Raw genomic sequence first — 20,065 nt, forward strand, 5'->3', positions numbered from 1 at the left:
ACCTCGTCGTTTTTATACCAGCGGAACAAATCTGCTCCACGGGGGATCCATTGTGCAAACTAACAGCAAAGGAGGAATAAACTATCGTACAACACAATCAAAGATACTCCAGCACAGTGTTACAGTAATCTCATGGGAAATGTCAAGATGCGACAGCTCTCAGTGTGTGCTCTTCTAACTTTCCTATTAAATGTTTAAACCATTCCTCGCTTTTAAGGGGAAAGTTAACCCAAAAATTAAAAAGCTTTTATCATTTACTCACCCACGTCATTTCAAACTTTCTTCTGTGGAACACAAAAGTTGATATTTTGAAAAATGTCAAAGTCAATGTTGGCCAAAATTAGTTTTTAAATATATATATATATATATATTTTTTTTTTTTTTGCAGAAAAGAAAAATTCATACGTTTAGAATGAAATGAGGGTGAGTAAATTATGTCCTAAGTGTCCTTTTCGGTATGTGTACTACAACTGAAATGGTGATTTTTCTTTACTAAACGCATAAAAACAGCCTTTCCGTGTAGTATTCATAGCACACACACACCAGACTGTTTTCCCCAGGAATAGGTGAACTCTTGCACTGTATCTGTTGCACAGGTAACATATGCCCACAACAAAAGCAGAGCAACCATCTGCTGCTATAGACCACTGTGGGACCATACACCTCAAGCCACCTAATTAATCTACCCCTGTCCACATTGGCCATAGCCACCTATCACACACAGTGGATCAAGCTCTACCCATACACATATTACTTCACTGATTAAGTTATGGGAAGTTCACCTCCAGTACAGCCCACATCTCCACCTCCCCATGCCAAAATGGTTTAGTTTCAATATACTTTGGTAGTTCAGTACATTTCCATTCCACAACAAATACACAGTGACTTTTCCCATCAATACACAGACATTAGCAATCGACTCAAACATCACACCAAAATATGAAAGCTTATATTCACCACTGAATAAACATATTAGAAAGGTAATTGAGAATTTTTAATCTAACAATCCTGACTTCTTTTCTTCCAATTCTGAGATTTGGGCTGGAGCAGATTTCTGCCGCATTCTGGGGCCCAATGAGCCAACACTTCCAATATGTGCTATAATTCATGTTTACACAGAGGTGTCAAGTAACGAAGTACAAATACTTCGTTACTGTACTTAAGTAGAAATTTGGGGTATCTATACTTTACTTGAGTGATTATTTTTCAGCCGACTTTTTACTTCTACTCCTTACATTTTCAGGCAAGTATCTGTACTTTCTACTACTTACATTTTAAAAATAGCTTCGTTACTGCTATTTCATTTCGGCTTGTTTTCAATCCGGCTTGTCATCATTCAAAAAAAAAAAAAAAAACCTATCCAGATAAATCGCGCCATCCGGATGGAGTGAATTTGACTGTGGTTGGATGAGAAGTATAAACATATACCATTCCGACACCCTATAGAGCTCGGGCGTAGACGTCATGGAATGGTGCATTGTGGGTAACGGCGGCCATTTTAGAGGCATCGCAAAGCAGGTTTGTAATAGAGGTCGGGATCGTTGCGTCACGTCGCAATGCATTGTGGGAATCGCGGTACAGAAGTAGATGTACTGTATAGTAGGCATTAGGTAACGTTGGTCATTTGGTCATTAATTTTGATTATTTTTTGGAAAATGGTTCAGTATTGCTGTATTGTGACCTGCTGTAATCGGTTTCATGATCGACAGGGCAAACGCCTCGTGAATCATATTAGTTTTCAACATTTTCCTACTTGGAAAAAAAACGCAAGGTGTCTGAAATCACCAAGAGGCGTCAGATGGCTTGGGTCACCACTGTACGGAGGGAAACCATCACCTTCGATAATATTATAATACATAGTTATGGTGAGACATGTTGTGTATGGTCTCTCTCTCTCTCGCACATACACACACACAAACTCAGACACAAACACATTACGTTTTCTCTAGTTTTTGGCCAGTAAGGGAGTCAGTTTAGTGTCTGTATTTTTTGTTTAAACATTTTCTTTTGACCCAATCCTGAACTTAATTTGCTTTTTAATATTTTTGTGCTGACTGTATTTAACAAATTTGAACAACTTGTTTAAAAAAAAATAAAAAACTGGAACGAACTTCAAAATAGGAAGTTAAGCGTCTTGTTTTGGTGAATGGTGGGTTGTGTCTGAGGTGAATGTTCGTCAATATTATACCGGATTACAGAACTACCGGAGGAAAACAGTGGATTTTTGCAAGTATGATAGGTGAGTAATTACTCCTGAAGTGTAACAAATCCGCATAGACAAGCTTCATAGCTCGCAGAATCTGATAAGTGTGTGTGTGTGTGTCACCACTGATGCTTGGTTAATGTTAACATTTCCTTAGTGAAAAAGATTGTTTTCTCCACGTTTAATTTGCAGATCCATTTATGATCTGCAGGTGAGCCTCCAGTGACTTTTTGAAAAGTGAAAGTGACATTTTTAAATTGATCGGAGGTGTAAGCGCTCACTCCACAGACCCGGTAGGATAAATTATCAGGGAAACTGAGGCTTGGTAAACTTTCATGTGTTCATAGGGATCGATTCCGCCTACAACCTCTTTTTTTTTTTTTAAGTAGCGTTGTTTGGCTTCATTATTAAGTTTGTCCGTATAGGTATAGGCAACTTTTTTTGTCACGTTCTATAACTTTTTCTGGATACTGGCTATTATCTTATTACAAACCTGCTTTGCGATACCTCTAAAATGGCCGCCGTTACCCACAATGCACCATTCCATGACGTCTACGCCCGAGCTCTATAAGATAATAGCCAGTCTCCAGAAAAAGTTATAGAACGTGACAAAAAAAGTTGCCTATACCTATACGGACAAACTTAATAATGAAGCCAAACAACGCTACTTAAAAAAAAGAGGTTGTAGGCAGAATCGATCCCTATGAACACATGAAAGTTTACCAAGCCTCAGTTTCCCTGATAATTTATCCTACCGGGTCTGTGGAGTGAGCGCTTACACCTCCGATCAATTTAAAAATGTCACTTTCACTTTTTAAAAAGTCACTGGAGGCTCACCTGCAGATCATAAATGGATCTGCAAATTAAACGTGGAGAAAACAATCTTTTTCACTAAGGAAATGTTAACATTAACCAAGCATCAGTGGTGACACACACACACACACTTATCAGATTCTGCAGCTATGAAGCTTGTCTATGCGGGTTTGTTACACTTCAGGAGTAATTACTCACCTATCATACTTGCAAAAATCCACTGTTTTCATCCGGTAGTTCTGTAATCCGGTATAATATTGACGAACATTCACCTCAGACACAACCCACCATTCACCAAAACAAGACGCTTAACTTCCTATTTTGAAGTTCGTTCCAGTTTTTTTTTTTTTTTTAAACAAGTTGTTCAAATTTGTTAAATACAGTCAGCACAAAAATATCAAAAAGCAAATTAAGTTCAGGATTGGGTCAAAAGAAAATGTTTAAACAAAAAATACAGACACTAAACTGACTCCCTTACTGGCCAAAAACTAGAGAAAACGTAATGTGTTTGTGTGTGTATGTGAGAGAGAGAGAGAGACCATACACAACATGTCTCACCATAACTATGTATTATAATATTATCGAAGGTGATGGTTTCCCTCCGTACAGTGGTGACCCAAGCCATCTGACGCCTCTTGGTGATTTCAGACACCTTGTGTTTTTTTTCCAAGTAGGAAAATGTTGAAAACTAATATGATTCACGAGGCGTTTGCCCTGTCGATCATGAAACCGATTACAGCAGTTCACAATACAGCAATACTGAACCATTTTCCAAAAAATAATCAAAATTAATGACCAAATGACCAACGTTACCTAATGCCTACTATACAGTACATCTACTTCTGTACCGCGATTCCCACAATGCATTGCGACGTGACGCAACGATCCCGACCTCTATTGGTCTTTACGCGATCCATCGCACCTGCACGTGATCCATCGCACCTGCACGTGACACAAATCACATCACAGTCCAGCCAGGACATAGACAGTTTTGGGTTCGTTTATCAAAATATATATTTCTTAAAAGTAGGGTTGAGTATGGAACCGGTATCCGATCGCCTCAGAGTCAGTCCGCTTAAATTTCACATGAAACCAGCGTCAGACCGGTCTCCTCCCGTCTTTCAGCGCGCTCTTCAATCCGCAGAGGCGCAGACCGCGAACGGAGCAGCGCATGCGCACTTAAACAAACAGAGGACACAAGGTATGTGTTTATCGATAGATTGTTAGAATATCCATATATGTGCAGTTCTTTGTCATAAATACAGTTTACAAAAAGTCACGAGGTAGCAGTCGGTTTCTCATCTGTAAAGTTTTCGCTCATCACACCACAGCCGTTTCCTCCAGCGAAAATCTAGCCTTTAACACATATGAACGAACACATACTTTAATTACACTTACTTAAATATACTTAATTTAATCATACGTACTTTATACATACACTACTGTGCAAAAGTCTTAGACACTTTAGTATTTTCACTTAAAAGAATGGTGTTCGGACAGTTATTTATATATTTTGCTGTAGTATGTCAGTATAAAATATCAGTTTACATTTCCAAACATTAATTTTGCCGTTGTCAAACTGCTTGTGCATTCAAAATCGCACTAGATTATTACTAAAATTAATGACCAACTGATATTTCCTACTGACACACTACAGCAAAAGATATAAATAACTGGCTTAAAACCCTTTTTGGGGAGAAAATACTAATTTTTCCATAAGACTTTTGCACAGTACTGTATTTTAAAAACGACATTGTTGCTACTTTATAAAGAATGACCATACAGTAATTCACAGAACTGATTTAAGACAGTGCCAGACAGCACTCATGTTAACTTTTATATCAGAGTGAGTGACAGATACAGTAGAAACATTATGTGTGCTTTTGTATTAAATAATGACCCAGATTGTGAAATACATTTATTAGCCTTAGATTAAGGGAAGCACAACTTGCACAACAAGCTATGGATTTATTTTAAATATTTGTAATGTTCTTTAAAGTTATCCATAGTTTTTTTGTGTTTCTTTTTTTTAAAGTATCGGTTCAGGCACCGTTTAGGAGCCGGTACCATTTTAAAAGTATTGAAAAGGCACTGGACCCTATTTAAAAGTTATTATTGTTTGATTTGCATAAAGTATCTGTCTTGACCTTACTACCTGTATTGAGAGGATAGAAACATCACACACAGCTGGATCTTCTCCAAACTCTTTACACTCATTCGTTTTTCCATTTCAATTCACCCTCTCATCCTCATGTTTCCTGTAGCAAGCCAACCTCCACACACGGTTCTCCTCTATAGTGCCCATCATATGGCCCCCAACCAAGAGCAGGCATCAAATCCAATAACAAGGACAGAGTCATTCTTAGAAGAGGATGGCCAAGTTTCTTGCTGAGAAACTGAGTAAAAGACTTTGCCACCCTGGCAGCGGCCTCGCTAAGGCCCGTCAGTGCTCCCTTGCTCGGTCGCTTTTATTTATAATCTCCACCACGAGACATCTGCTGCCGTCGTGCCTTCTGTCCTTGCCGTCCATACAGAGGGAGCACATCAACATTTCCACCACAACCTGCACCAAAGTCCAGCTCACAGGCAGGAGACACCACACTTTGCTCCAATAGAGGTCGGGATCGTTGCGTCACGTCGCAATGCATTGTGGGAATCGCGGTACAGAAGTAGATGTACTGTATAGTAGGCATTAGGTAACGTTGGTCATTTGGTCATTAATTTTGATTATTTTTTGGAAAATGGTTCAGTATTGCTGTATTGTGAACTGCTGTAATCGGTTTCATGATCGACAGGGCAAACGCCTCGTGAATCATATTAGTTTTCAACATTTTCCTACTTGGAAAAAAAACACAAGGTGTCTGAAATCACCAAGAGGCGTCAGATGGCTTGGGTCGCCGCTGTACGGAGGGAAACCATCACCTTCGATAATATTATTATACATAGTTATGGTGAGACATGTTGTGTATGGTCTCTCTCTCTCTCTCTCTCTCTCTCACATACACACACACAAACTCAGACACAAACACATTACGCTTTCTCTAGTTTTTGGCCAGTAAGGGACTCAGTTTAGTGTCTGTATTTTTTGTTTAAACATTTTCTTGTGACCCAATCCTGAACTTAATTTGCTTTTTGATATTTTTGTGCTGACTGTATTTAACAAATTTGAACAACTTGTTTAAAAAAAATAAATAAAAAAACTGGAACGAACTTCAAAATAGGAAGTTAAGCGTCTTGTTTTGGTGAATGGTGGGTTGTGTCTGAGGTGAATGTTCGTCAATATTATACCGGATTACAGAACTACCGGATGAAAACAGTGGATTTTTGCAAGTATGATAGGTGAGTAATTACTCCTGAAGTGTAACAAACCCGCATAGACAAGCTTCATAGCTGCAGAATCTGATAAGTGTGTGTGTGTGTGTCACCACTGATGCTTGGTTAATGTTAACATTTCCTTAGTGAGAAAGATTGTTTTCTCCACGTTTAATTTGCAGATCCATTTATGATCTGCAGGTGAGCCTCCAGTGACTTTTTAAAAAGTGAAAGTGACATTTTTAAATTGATCGGAGGTGTAAGCGCTCACTCCACAGACCCGGTAGGAGAAATTATCAGGGAAACTGAGGCTTGGTAAACTTTCATGTGTTCATAGGGATCGATTCCGCCTACAACCTCTTTTTTTTTTTTTTTAAGTAGCGTTGTTTGGCTTCATTATTAAGTTTGTCCATATAGGTATAGGCAACTTTTTTTGTCACGTTCTATAACTTTTTCTGGAGACTGGCTATTATCTTATTACAAACCTGCTTTGCGATGCCTCTAAAACGGCCGCCTTTACCCACAATGCACCATTCCATGACGTCTACGCCCGAGCTCTATTGAATTTGTGTCGTGTCGACCCCACTCCCTGGAGACTGATCAGCACGATACGGGGGATGGAGGGAGGCTTCACCAGCGCTCAGACTGATACTTACACCATCAGAGTGCCTTTGTTTGTTTGGTGTCTGTAGTCTGGTCTCAAGACTATTTTTAGGTGACACTTTGAGAAAGCTCTGTAGCCATCTGACAAGGCCTAGTTTGCAGCCAGTTCCTGAACAGTGGGAAGTCAAGCAGGCCGCTGCACCAGCCCTTGATGCAAAAGGACAGGCAGTTTTGTGTTTTTTTTTTTTTATGCAAAAAGAAGACCACATGCAGCTTCAAATGCAACCACTTTTCCTCAAAATATAAGTAGACTAAATAATTTATATTTTTACCTCAGAACATCCTCAGATTACAAATATTCACTTTGTATGTGTGTGTGGTGAGAGAGGGTTATTGTCATAATTTCATGAAACAAAATAAAAAAGTTTTATGTCTGACCAATAGTATTACATTGTTACATAGGAGGTATTATTATCTAAAATATTTCCAATTTAAATTCACTTCACCTTAAAAATGTTACTTTAATTGACATAACCCAAATGATGTACTGTAGTGTACTTAGTGTACTTTTTCATATTTAATATTTTTTACTTTATTAAAACTAGTTCTTTTGGATGCTACCACTTGATATACATTTCTTCACTATGTACTATTGTGTTCACCATTTAGTTTTTCGCTTCAAAGAAGTTCAAATGAGGCAACGATTGGAGATTTCAGCTTAGTGAAAGTTCCATCTGCATAACAATATTGGGAGGAATTGAGCTTTAATATAAAGGCATCCTCTTTCTTCACTTACAGTTATCTCTTCAATAAGATGTACATCTGGCCCCAAGACTATAATTCCCCAGGGGCCAAAAGAAAGGGAACACAATTTCCACAATAAGCAAGAGATTAGGTCATACAATACAATTGTTCTTCTGCATTTAGCATTTGCTGGAACGAGATTAATATCTTGTGATATTAATGACTGTTTGCTGTGTGTCACTTTTGCTGTCAGCGTGACATTCTCTAAATCTTCATTTATGGGGAAAATCATAAGCCTGGCTAAGAGACATGCTAAGCTTTTTGGTACTGGGTACTTATTATTTTTTAACCCCTCTGCAGTGCCAAATACGCACTTTGTTATAAAACCGATTATTATTATATATTGTCCTTACAATGCCCTATTGTTTTTTTTTTTTTTCATTTTATTTTTTTATTATGTAAAATTAATAGATTACTCAGGGATTCAAAGAGCTGTTGAGGGGGATTTTGTTCACTATAAAGTTCTGTTGTGTGTGTCTTTTACATTATTACAGTTTTAGAAATGTTTTGATGGACCCATTTATTTTTTAATACTAAAAATGCTTTTTTAATACTAAAAGTGCTACATTTATTTGAATAATGTATTTGTGTTATTAAAAAAATGGTATTGTACTGAAAATACTACAATTCGAAGAGAATACTAAGTGAAATATTTTTTTCCTCCTGTAGATGTCACCCTGCATCTATTTTTCTGTCACGAAATAAAATAACTATTTTTGTTATTTTAAATAATTAAAATAACAGTAATTCGTCCAATAAATTGTTTCGGTTTACTATACATTCTTATTTCTAAAATAAAGTCAGGGAGAACATAAACTGTTTGGAAAGCATTTAACCAGAGATAGGCCGATTCATTTAAAGCTAATACAGCAAAAATAGATTTTTGACATGAACATTTAATAACTTTGATTAATTTAAGCAATTTTTACTTTAACTTTACACTATTCCACAATTCAGCGAAAAAAGAGAGGTAAAACAGCTAATTTAAAAAACAAATGTCCCGACAGAACTGATCAATCTCTGAAGTGTAGTGATGATTGTGGCAGCAGGTCTAAAAGTGTCCACTAGATGGTACTGTGGTCACTCATTTTGTCACTGCTCAGCTCGGCTGTTTAAAATGGCCTAAAACACTCCATTTACTTGATTTCATACAGTCAAAATCAAGTGGAAACATTATCAAACAGCATAGGGGATCTGAAACGAAATGTATTAATTAGTTAGTAAATGAGCTAAAATAAAAGTGAATAAAAACCTGCTTAGACGAGCTCAGTGCAATGAATGAGTCAACTCAAAAAACAACAACAACAAAAAAATAAAAATAAAAAAACAAACCCCTAACAGAAAAAAAAAAAAAAACATTTGCTGGCATTTAATAGCTTTTTATTTGAGAGTTTTGACCCTTTTCACAGTAATATATTTTGTCATTCTGTCCTCAAAAACCACAATTGAATTATTGTTTTTATTTTAGATCCTTGCCCATTGTGATTGAGGTAAATTGTCTAGGACCTGCTGCTTTTTCCCTGATATGAAGGAGAGAACAAGACACAGTACGCTGGAGAGGAGGGAGGGCCGTCTGCCCTCTACGGGCCTGAATCTCCTCCCGCCACAGGACTACCCAACACTCAGGCTTGTTTGTAGGATTGGCACTAATTCAGCAGCGCCAGCGTCTGACCTCAGCGGCAGCAGCACTCCGAGCTCCGAGAAGAAGACCCAAGGCCATGCGAGGGATTCACCTTAACTGGGGAGGGGAGAGGAAGGGAGGGATGGCTGGGTAGGTAGGGGTGTCTCAAGGTCAGTTAGGGGGGTCTGGGAATTGGGGTGGAAGGAGAGACTAATGAGATTTTCATTCTCGCTGGTGGCATCACCTTGCAACCCCCTGTCAATCTACCACCTTTCATCAGCTGAGAAGGACAGAGGGGTGTAAGCAGAAAAAGATATTGTTTGTTTTTTAACAGGACTGTTAATCTGTTTGGACTGGAGTAATAGAACATTTGCCTGGCACCTGCAGACAGCTGTCTGCGGAGACGTGGGGTTGTGACATTCCCCCTAAATATGCTGAGCTTTCTCTCACCTCTCATCAAACAGTGTGATCTTTATGGACTGTATCATATTGTGCTGTAATGTGCTTTATTGTCCCCAGAATAAGCTTTTCTTAAAGGTAATTGGAAATCTGGAAATGGCTGTTATCGGCTGATTTTTAAATACATTATTTCGTAAATGTGGCCTGGGTAATGAAATGTAAAGGTAAAATGTAAGATTTATCTTGGCAGACAAAATTAATCCATTTCACCTTTGTCTAATGGGAATTTTTATCAGGGATTATCTGTTTATGTAAATGAGCATTGCCTTGGAACAGGGAAATAAAAGGAGCTTGAGAGGGCAGTTAATCTAGCACTTGACACGTCAATGTGGACATAACACATACAGAGCCTTCTCTCTCTCTCTTTCTCTGTCAGAGTTGAGATGATAGGAGGGAGTCTGTCCCCGACCTCACCAGAGATTTGAATTGGGACCTTCATTTCTATATTAAGAAAAAGAAAAAAACACAATGGCTATGAACAAGCATTAAGATAATTTCTTGGGACATTAGATCAATAATAAAAATAGAATGCAAGTGAAATCTAATTATGATTTTATCATAATATTAGACCTCAATTTGTATATTACATAAAATGTATATGTAATTATATCTATATTTAGATCAATAAATCAAACTGTCTTAATATTATATAGAGAGCATATGCTTTAATACACAGTACATAGGCTGTACACACATCTCCCTCTCCGAGCGCAGGACAATAATCACTTCCCCTGAGAAAAAGAGATCTTCATGATTTCATGCCGATTTTAAGCCATCAGATTACCAAATGTCTCATTGTTCTGCACAGTTTTACTTTTGTGGGCTCAAACACATTATATCATTATACACATTTTAAGTGTTTAGTAATGGCTTTTGGCCACAAGGACAACTTCAAATCACCCATGATGTAAGATTGCATTTACAGCTGTATTACCCACGGTGCAGGTTGCATCATGGTCCAAGTCGTATTTTCAACAGGGCAACCTATCATTTCCCCCTGAAATGTGTTTATGTGGTGGCTGTCCTGTCTCTCTGAGAGAGTAGTCACTTAAGGCCGTTTGGATTGACAAGGCCTTCTCGGCCGCATCTTTGGTGCTCCTTCGGATATGATGTTTTATGAGCAGCCTCGTGTTGTTGGTAGCATCTCAGCATGACAGCGATGCTATGTTTTGAAATACAGCCCAGGATCTCCACTGAGAGAGACAAATGGAAATTTAGCATGTGCACAGCTAGTCCCAGGGCAGCCACATTGTCAGCTTTACTGAGGCAAGCAAAGCCCTGATGGAGTGTCAGTTATGCCCGTGTACTGTACGCTATGGGGAACTCCATCACTGTTCCCAACACTGACTGGTGTCAAGGGGCCCAAGCCTTTCTAAGCTCATCCACGAAGGGCCAGCAATTATTGAACAGATAGCAGATAAATAGCAGTGCTTGAAGAGCCACCTTGAGCAGAAAATGATCTGAAGTGCATCCTGTGCAATAGTTTTTTTTAATTATTATTATTTAGTAATTGAGAGATTTTTTTTTTTTTGCTACTGTAGTTTGTGTGCATGTTCATTTTGGTTGTCATAGTAGTGATGAAAACTGACATAGGTTTATCATGAGTGAGATTTTAGCAATAGATATTTCACCATTGATTGTTTTTCATAAATACAATATCCAAATTCAGTGCAGACAACAGTGTTAAAAATGAAAAAAGGGTGATGTATGCAATTTTTAAATGAGGTCCTGTTGTTGGTCATTGTTGAGTGATGCATATGTTTAAAACACAATAAATATGATCTTATTTTGGCAAATTATTATTATTATTATTATTTTTACTTGAACCAGATTTACATTTGGCAGAAACTTTACATATGGCTTAAAATACAAAGTGGTTTACATTGCATTCAGCATATACATTTTTCAATGCATGCAGGCATGGGAATTGAACCCATGACCTTTTCCATTGTCAGTACTATGCTCTACTGTTTGAACTGCAGCTAGAGAATTTCAAAGCACTTACAAAATCTAAACGTTTTGTTGTTTAAATTGTGGTGAGAAAGAAATACAATTAAAAAAAATGCATTTATATATTTCAAACAGAGTTCATGTTTGTCGATATTTCTCTTTATAATAACAGAGAACTCAAGTCAAGGGATTTTGCTCTTAAGGATAAAACAGTTGGTTGGTGGGTATGCAAGACCACTGCAACAGTGAAGTGTCTTCATGGGCTTCAAATAGAACAAGAAATCACAATCAAGGCACTTCCATCACTTCAGCTCAAATTCTAAAAGTTAGATGAAAAGCCAATTGCACTTCTCCACTTTAGGTGCAATGGGAGCTTTGTGCAATTAACAGAGTCTGAACTCACCAGAGGCATTAAAAATGAATCCCAGCCACTAAATGGACTATTGCCACTCATCACAGATCATACGGCTCCTAAAGGAAAACTGTGACAGCTGTTAAGAAAAGACTGAATGCAGAATCATTTTTTTGGTAATTCAACAAAGGTCTGAACATACTGGATGGATAATGATTTATTAAAACTGTCCCCTGACTCTCCTGATGAACCTTCAAATAGAGGGATACAGAACACTGATGATTTTTGATCTTTTTTTGACATTCTCCATTTCCTACTATTTCAGTAATCCGGAATATACCAAATACACTGTAACAACAGCAGCACTGGTTGTGAACACTTTCAGTAAACAATCAACATTATCATTAGATTCATGACGCATTCAACACCTACCGCTGCAGCCCTATTACATCAGACTCTTTAGCTCTCGTCGCATTCGTTCCCCTCTGGATGTCAGAGCAGCGTCCTGATGGTAATTTGTTGCTAATCAGCTGTCAGCTCACAAGTGATGATGAGCCGATCATTTTGCAGTGGGGTTAGGTAATGGCCTTAAAAGTAACAGAGTCAATGTCAATGGGATCTCTCAGATTCAATCAGGAAGCAGCCATGATGGATGGCCCCTGCTGACATAACCACTCAATTTGAGCCCAAGCATCTGGGCCCTAGTAAATAACCATCAGAGGGTGGGTCCAAGGGACAGGTCATTAGCCCTGGGAAAATACATATCTCTTCTCTATGAAGGCTGCAAGTCATTTAGCACAGACTAGGAAATTTTACTCAAGATTAAGTATGATGAGCTAATATGAGTCAGAGGAGGCTGTACTGCACAGCACTGTGATGAGACAGAGTAGAAATTTATACACAGGAGGTACACTGGTGAACAAGATTTTAAAGAGCTGATGTGTGCTTAGGGGTTGGACAAAAATCTTCTTTTCCCCTGCCCCCTACGCACTGCACAGAAAATTCAAGTAAAAGCTTTTATAAGGGGACGGTTGCTTCTGCCCTCCAGAATGTTCCTTGTTCAGCATCTACATGTGGGATTACTGGCAGTTAATAAGGTCGGCGGACATCTGTCCTCATTTTCCTCATTTTCCTCAATGAAGAAGAGCTTTAATTAGCTAATTAAGCTTGTCTGGGACAGAAACTCCCACCCAGCAGGTTAAACGTTCAGTAACTTTGAACTATCACTGCAAGAACTGAGCAAAGCCATTTATCAAATACATGCAGAGGATCAAAATGTAGCATTGTGGATAGTAATGCACAACTGTTCTTAAAATAAACCACACTTTTTCACAGATCAGTTCTGACTGATTTGTATTACTAACCAGTGCTACTTTCAGTTATCTAGTACCACACTGCCAACTTGAATCAGTTGTAATGGAAAACTTTTCCTTTAAAGTCTGTGAAAACTGGAAGTTGCAACCAACTTTACATTAGTACCGATGCATTTCCAAGTTAAACTGAATATTTAGAGGGCATAGATTGATTTTGGCGTACCTCCAGCTAACAGCAGACTGATGCTTGGAGAGGAATGGTTAAGGATGTTCTGCGCAAGCTGTCAAACTGATATCATCAGGGAAAGAACACCATTCCGGAGAGGAAAACTAATTTTAGATCTTGACTGAAGTTTACGGAGACAAACTTTTTTTTTCTTTCTGTAGATTGGAGGGCTTTAGGTTATAATTTTTTTTTTTTGCATCAAATAATTCAAGCTCAAATAAAAAAAATTCAACATATTTATTGTTTTTGAGAGTAGCATGTTATACAATACTTGCATATAGTGCAATAGGCTACATTGCAACATACACGTCTCTGTTCTGTCATTATTTCAATTAATAGTAATGACTTGTATCCATCACGCCACACTCAATATAAACATTATCATATTAACCTCCTAAAATCTATTCTTATACTATCAACATAATTAATTTTGCCTGCTAGTGGGGGTCATCTGAATAATTGACACCAACTCTAAGATATGACATATTCATATTCTCCCTGCACGCCTGTAATATGATTGTGAATAGCAGGCATCTGCTTCCAAATGACTTTCGGACATTTGGGCAGGAGGTGGGTGGCATGTCTGCAGTACAGGGGGACCTCCGGGGTTGAGCACTGACCTTCATGCTGTGGTCCATCTTCACAGTTGAGTTCATGCATCGTCTCAGTAACACAGACATGTCGGTCATATATCTCTGTTTCACGCCAGGTCTCACACTCAGCAACTCTGAAGGAAGCACCATTAGGTATAATGCTCTCTCTCTCTCCCTTCATTTTGGCAGCCAGTGTCCAACTGATCTTTAGAGAGGAGCACAATGGAGGAATGGTGGTGGTGGCAGGAGAAGAATAAATTGGTTGTTCAGCAGGAGTAAGACAAAGGATAGTGGATATAAGAGAAAAGGTGAGTAAATATACAGTATATTGCATAAGTTACGAAAAATCTGTCTTGTCATTATAGAATATAAAGTGTAGTTTGATGTGGAAAAAACATCTTAGTATAAGGCTGCAACATAAAATATGCAGGGAAATAGCAGGTAAAAAAGAAAAAGAAAAACACATGCAGGTCTTCAATGACATCACTTCCTCAAACAAAGTCTTCTGGTTTCCAGCTCATTACATTAGACCCTGAAAAACATCTCCAAACAACGACAGCTGAAACAAAACTCTCTCTCTCCCTCTCTGTTTTTTTTTCATTTGGATATTGTAAGCCCATAATTAATTAGCATTTTGTGCTGATGTTCCCCAATACTTGCCAAAAAATCCAAAATCCAAAGCATCTCATGTCCAAAAGCCAGACACACTGGTGGAAATAATGGTGGATATTTATCTGTGTTTCAGCAGTAGCCAAATCCCTGTTACAACCTGTCAATGGCTTCAAAATGCCTCAGGTGGTGAAATGCTTCTCTCTGCCACACTGAGCTAATTACATGAATAAATCTTCAAATGAACTCAAATAGTAGTATAAGAAATAATACATTCATTTTCAAGTCGATTGATTTGATTAAAATGCATTTGTGATATTTCAAATGCAATACAACACATTTCAGGGACTCCCACTCTTCTTTCCACAGTCCCTCAGTATGATGCAGTGTTGTTGTAACTCCATCTGCTAGCGTTAATGCTTTCCATATAACAAGCGCTTGTCAATTTAAGCTGTTTTATTGACTCATCTGTTGAGTTCGGCTTCAAACACAATAATCGTTCTCTTCTGCTCTTATTTTTTATTTATTTTTTTAATAAATGCATTTTTATGAATATATCTCACCCATGTGGTGGGGTGTTGTTTCTCACAGTTAATCACTGGGCAGATAAATCATGCACATATTTGGTGTCCATCTGCTGGGAAGGTACTGCAGCCTTTCCATTCGGCCTGATGGACAATAACACCAATGGAAGGCAATGAGATTCAGTGCCAGTAGGCTACACCTCTGCACTGGGACATGTTTGCACTGGGCCAGGATGTATTGATGTGGGGGCTGATTGGTGTGATTGAGCAAAATGTTCTTTTATTTGCCTGTTTCTACCCCATCCCTTCATTTTGTCATCCATTCATTTGCTTTTTTTTTTTTCATTTAATCATATTTTTGTACTAATTGCCTCTTTTGATTCTCATATCAAATCAGTAACTCTTTTTTTTTTTAAGAAGTTTTAATGACATCCATATCTTGTTTTTGAATTATTGGTAAAAGTACTTCATGTTAGCATCTAACTTTATTCCAATAAGTGTCTCAGTCTATTTAAATCAGTCATTAATTAATCGAGGTCCAGATATTCATTACTGTCATTATTATTCTCCTCTTGTGGCACAGAGAAACTCATTGAAAAAAGCCCATTATCATGTGCAGGCACTCACAACATCATTTCTTTTTTAGGTTAAATGTGAGGGAGTGGATTAGTGGGTCTTTATGACTCACTAAAGAGTGAATCACGCATCACATTAGAACTGCTTCTTCAGTGGATGCTTAACAGCTCATCGCCTTAAAACACCCAAGCACCCTATCAATTATTTCCTAAGCAGCCATACTGAAGACATCACTTAGAATAGTGTGATGGGCCGGAACTGTCACCATCATGACAGATGCACTGGAGGCAGAAGGGTCCCTGTAGAATGCATTTGGACCATTTGAGATTTGCAACTTATGTGGAATGGGTGAACAGGAAGAAACGAGGCTGTAACCCATCCTGAAGTGATGCCTCTTCAAGCCTGACAGTGCAAAATACTGCACAGACTCAGGATGTCTAAAATGTACATTTTTGATTTCAGCATTAAGAGAAAATTTTAAAAAAGAAAATGTTTAATTCCTGCAGCTGTGTATATGCACATATATTGGGATTAGTACACCAGGTTTGTTTCATTCCAGTGTCTCTGGGGGTACATGGGGGACAAGCGCCAAATTCAAGGGTGCAATGGCAGTGGACAGAATTGGATTAGCTTTGTCACATGCATCTGTCCCCAAGGGTCAACCCTGATGACTGATAGCCCACTTCTTTAACTGTGAAGTGACATGCCGACAAATCAATTAATTGAGTGATTACTGAATGAAGACAGATTACAAACTAATTGTGCTTTTTAAAATGACCAGAATTACAGGATATTTTTTATAAATGATTTAATTGGTGTCAATAATTTATTAATAATACTTGATAATAATTTTCCTTGTGTGTAAAATATAATTGAATTTGTAATGCTATTTTATGTCCAAAGATTTAAAACATTCTTATGCCACTAATTATACAACCGGCACTTTGATGTCCAGTAGTCATTAAAGACTCATTTGGGTCTGGAGGAAATGAATAGTGCATTAATCAATTTGAACCAATTAGCTGATAACATGTTAATTAAATCTCTTATTTAAAGTTCTGAGGCATGAATTTCTTATTCTAGTATGCAAACCTCAGTCTTCAAGCAGCATAAACGCGTTCTCACTGTTGTCAAAGTACAGTATGACAGAAAGAAAAAGAGAGAGATAGAGAGGAAGAGAATTTTTGAAGTGTTCTCTTCCACTTATTTACTCCCGTTATGTTTAACACACCACTCCTTCCTCTGAATGTGACGAAATCAAAGTGATTTCCTGAGCACTGATCAATCATTGTGTGTTAGCCAAACAGAGTAGTAATAAATGAAGATTTGATCAGTCCTGCAGATGGGCATTTTATCCACCATATGCTTCCTCCTTCTTTTTGACACAGAGATCTAACCACATAGTGTTGAGCAGGATCAGGAATGGCAGAAAGCCAATACAGACTCATGTTTGGAGTCCCAGATCAGTGAGTTATTTTACTCTGGGCCATTATTGTTCCTTAACGTGAAATCAATATACCCCTGTGGAATAAAACGCTTGACCTGAAGATATGCTTTCTTTCTTCTTTCACTCTTTTAGGTGGAGGAGCATCGTAAGCCACGGGCATTCACAGTTAATTAGATACAAATTAATCACTAAAGTCTTTTTGTTCCTTGCTACTTAATTAAATTACTAAATTTAAATAAATATTAATTGTATATATTTTAAAATGTTGCAAAATGAATTATTATTTTTATAATTTTATATTTATGGTGTATTTCTCCTGTTTGCACTGTTCGACTATTCCAATGAGGTATCATCAAGGTCTAGAGCCACAGATCAATACTTTTGATGGAAAGTTAGAATCAGCCCTATTAAGTGACAAAGGTTCACTCTGTAACAGCTGGGCTGGCGAGAGACGGGAGCTTGTCTGACTAATGAATCGTGAAACAATCAGGCAGTAGCCATTTGTGTTTAGATCTGTAAATATGGCACGGAACAAGTGCCAGACCATCGCCGGAGCTCCAGCTGGGGCCACAGATGGTCTGGATTCAGAGCAGCGCAGGAGCCATTAGCTCCTCCGTCCCACACTGCACCTCTGCTGTCGCTGAGTGACAACTTCACTTTCACACTAACTTACCCGTTTGCCCTGCGTTGGGCGCCAAGCCTTCCTAAAGTGGTTGAAAGGTTCTCTGAGTGGGGGCTCCCCGAGCTCTGGCACTGGCCAGGGGAAAGAAGAAGAATGGAGGAGAGAGAACACGAAGGGTGAGAGAGAGAGAGAGAAAGAGGAGGTATGAGGAAGAGCAATGTGATCTTGCTATTTAAAGACACAATCACCTAATTAACCTTGTAGGGCAGTGACTAATTCTGACACCTCACCCACTACAACTGTGGCAAGGTCTGCAATAAATTTCATTAAATGGCTTTTTTCCAAATACTTACACCGAGGCCAGACACAGACTCACTTGTGCTTTTTTGCTATTTTTGCTACAGGTTTTTAAAATATGCACTCTGATTATCAGCACATCCGTGAAAACCGGCTCGTCATTTGTCTTCATGCTTGACAGCCGAATAAATATACTGCAACGTTAAAGCAGACAAACAATGGCTCTCCTCAAAGGCTTCTTGACATTCATCTGTGCAAATGATAGAAAAGGAGACAGAATGCATTTAATCTGAGGGGCGAGGGACACGTCCTTGAGGATAGAGCCATGAAAAGAGATGAAAGGTTTATTTAATCTATTTCCAAGGTAAATGATCCCACCTTACTGCTCCTCTGTCCTGCAAGCCACTGGTTTTGACTGAAAGCTGTGCTGTGCCATTACATCTACTCAAATGCACATAATAGATTAAATTATTTTTTGGTTTGTTTAGGTGTTTCCAAAACTTTGTTGTTACTATTGTTGTATTTCAACCATTTTTGGCATATGTCTGAGTTGATCTAACTACTTGAAGCTTACACTCCACTGTATGAAAAACAACGTTTTTTCCCCCCTAATGTCACAAATGTTATCCTAGCTTAATATGCAGGGACAACTACAATTAAGCCAGAAATAAAGGAGATGCTATTAACATTGTGCATTCTTTCAAGCAACTACATCAGTCTGACACAGCAACAGCACAACCAATGATGCGATTTAGGGGTGGGACTATCTCTTTGTTTGGCCAATGTAGAATAGAGGGTGTGTCCGGGAGACCTATTCAAAAACAATCATTATTTTGGCAACTCCTTAATAGTAATGCCACATGTCACATGCCAAATATACACTTCAGCTTGAATGCAAATAGTTAGCAGAATTATATTACTGATTTTACATTGAACATTGTTAGTAGTTTAAGATTATTATGAGAGTTTTTCATGTAATAAAACCTTAAATGAACACAAGGAAATGGCGACATCCTGTTCACACACGATTGCAAACGAGAGCAAGCATCAGGTGAAGATGAAAGGCTATTTGTTGGCATCTAAATGAATATGACCAGGTCAGACAATGCCTTCAGCACATATCAGTAATAATTGAGAACCGGGCTCTCTCTCCAAACCTTGATGAATACCAAACCTGGCCAGTGGAACTTTTCGCAACGTTAACTGTCATGACCCTGCACGGCCAGGCAGAACGGCTTAACTAAGCTGTCAATTCTAATCTAGTCGAGAAAAAGATCAGATAAATGTTTATTACATTGTGGGAAAAGATAATTTCTATACTGAAATTGAGGATGACCTTTCCAGATTATTCCTAGTTGGCTTATTTAAGTGGTGGATAAATCACCGTCCCTTTGTTTGAGGCTGATGTGGTGGAACCTCGCTCACAGAGGGTATAAAACATTGTACTCGGTACTTGCTCTAATACGCTTCCCAATTTAGTAATACAATCAAAACTGTTATCTCAGCAAAGTTAATGGTGAGTAAGGGACATATTACATATACAGTAGGTCACTCTGTGCAGTGTAGCTTACACTGTAGCTGAGCTGCTACCATTTGACTGGATCCCCAGGCAATAGCAACATCTGCTTACCTGTGTACCTTGGGAATAGAAGAATTTCATTTTACTATGGATTTAATACAGTACTTTCATATTTGACACTTTTTACTGCTTAATATTTTTTTGTTTGTTTTGTTTTGTTTT

This window comes from Carassius auratus, chromosome 5 (assembly GCF_003368295.1).
Source record: "Carassius auratus strain Wakin chromosome 5, ASM336829v1, whole genome shotgun sequence".
Classification (NCBI taxonomy): domain Eukaryota; kingdom Metazoa; phylum Chordata; class Actinopteri; order Cypriniformes; family Cyprinidae; genus Carassius; species Carassius auratus.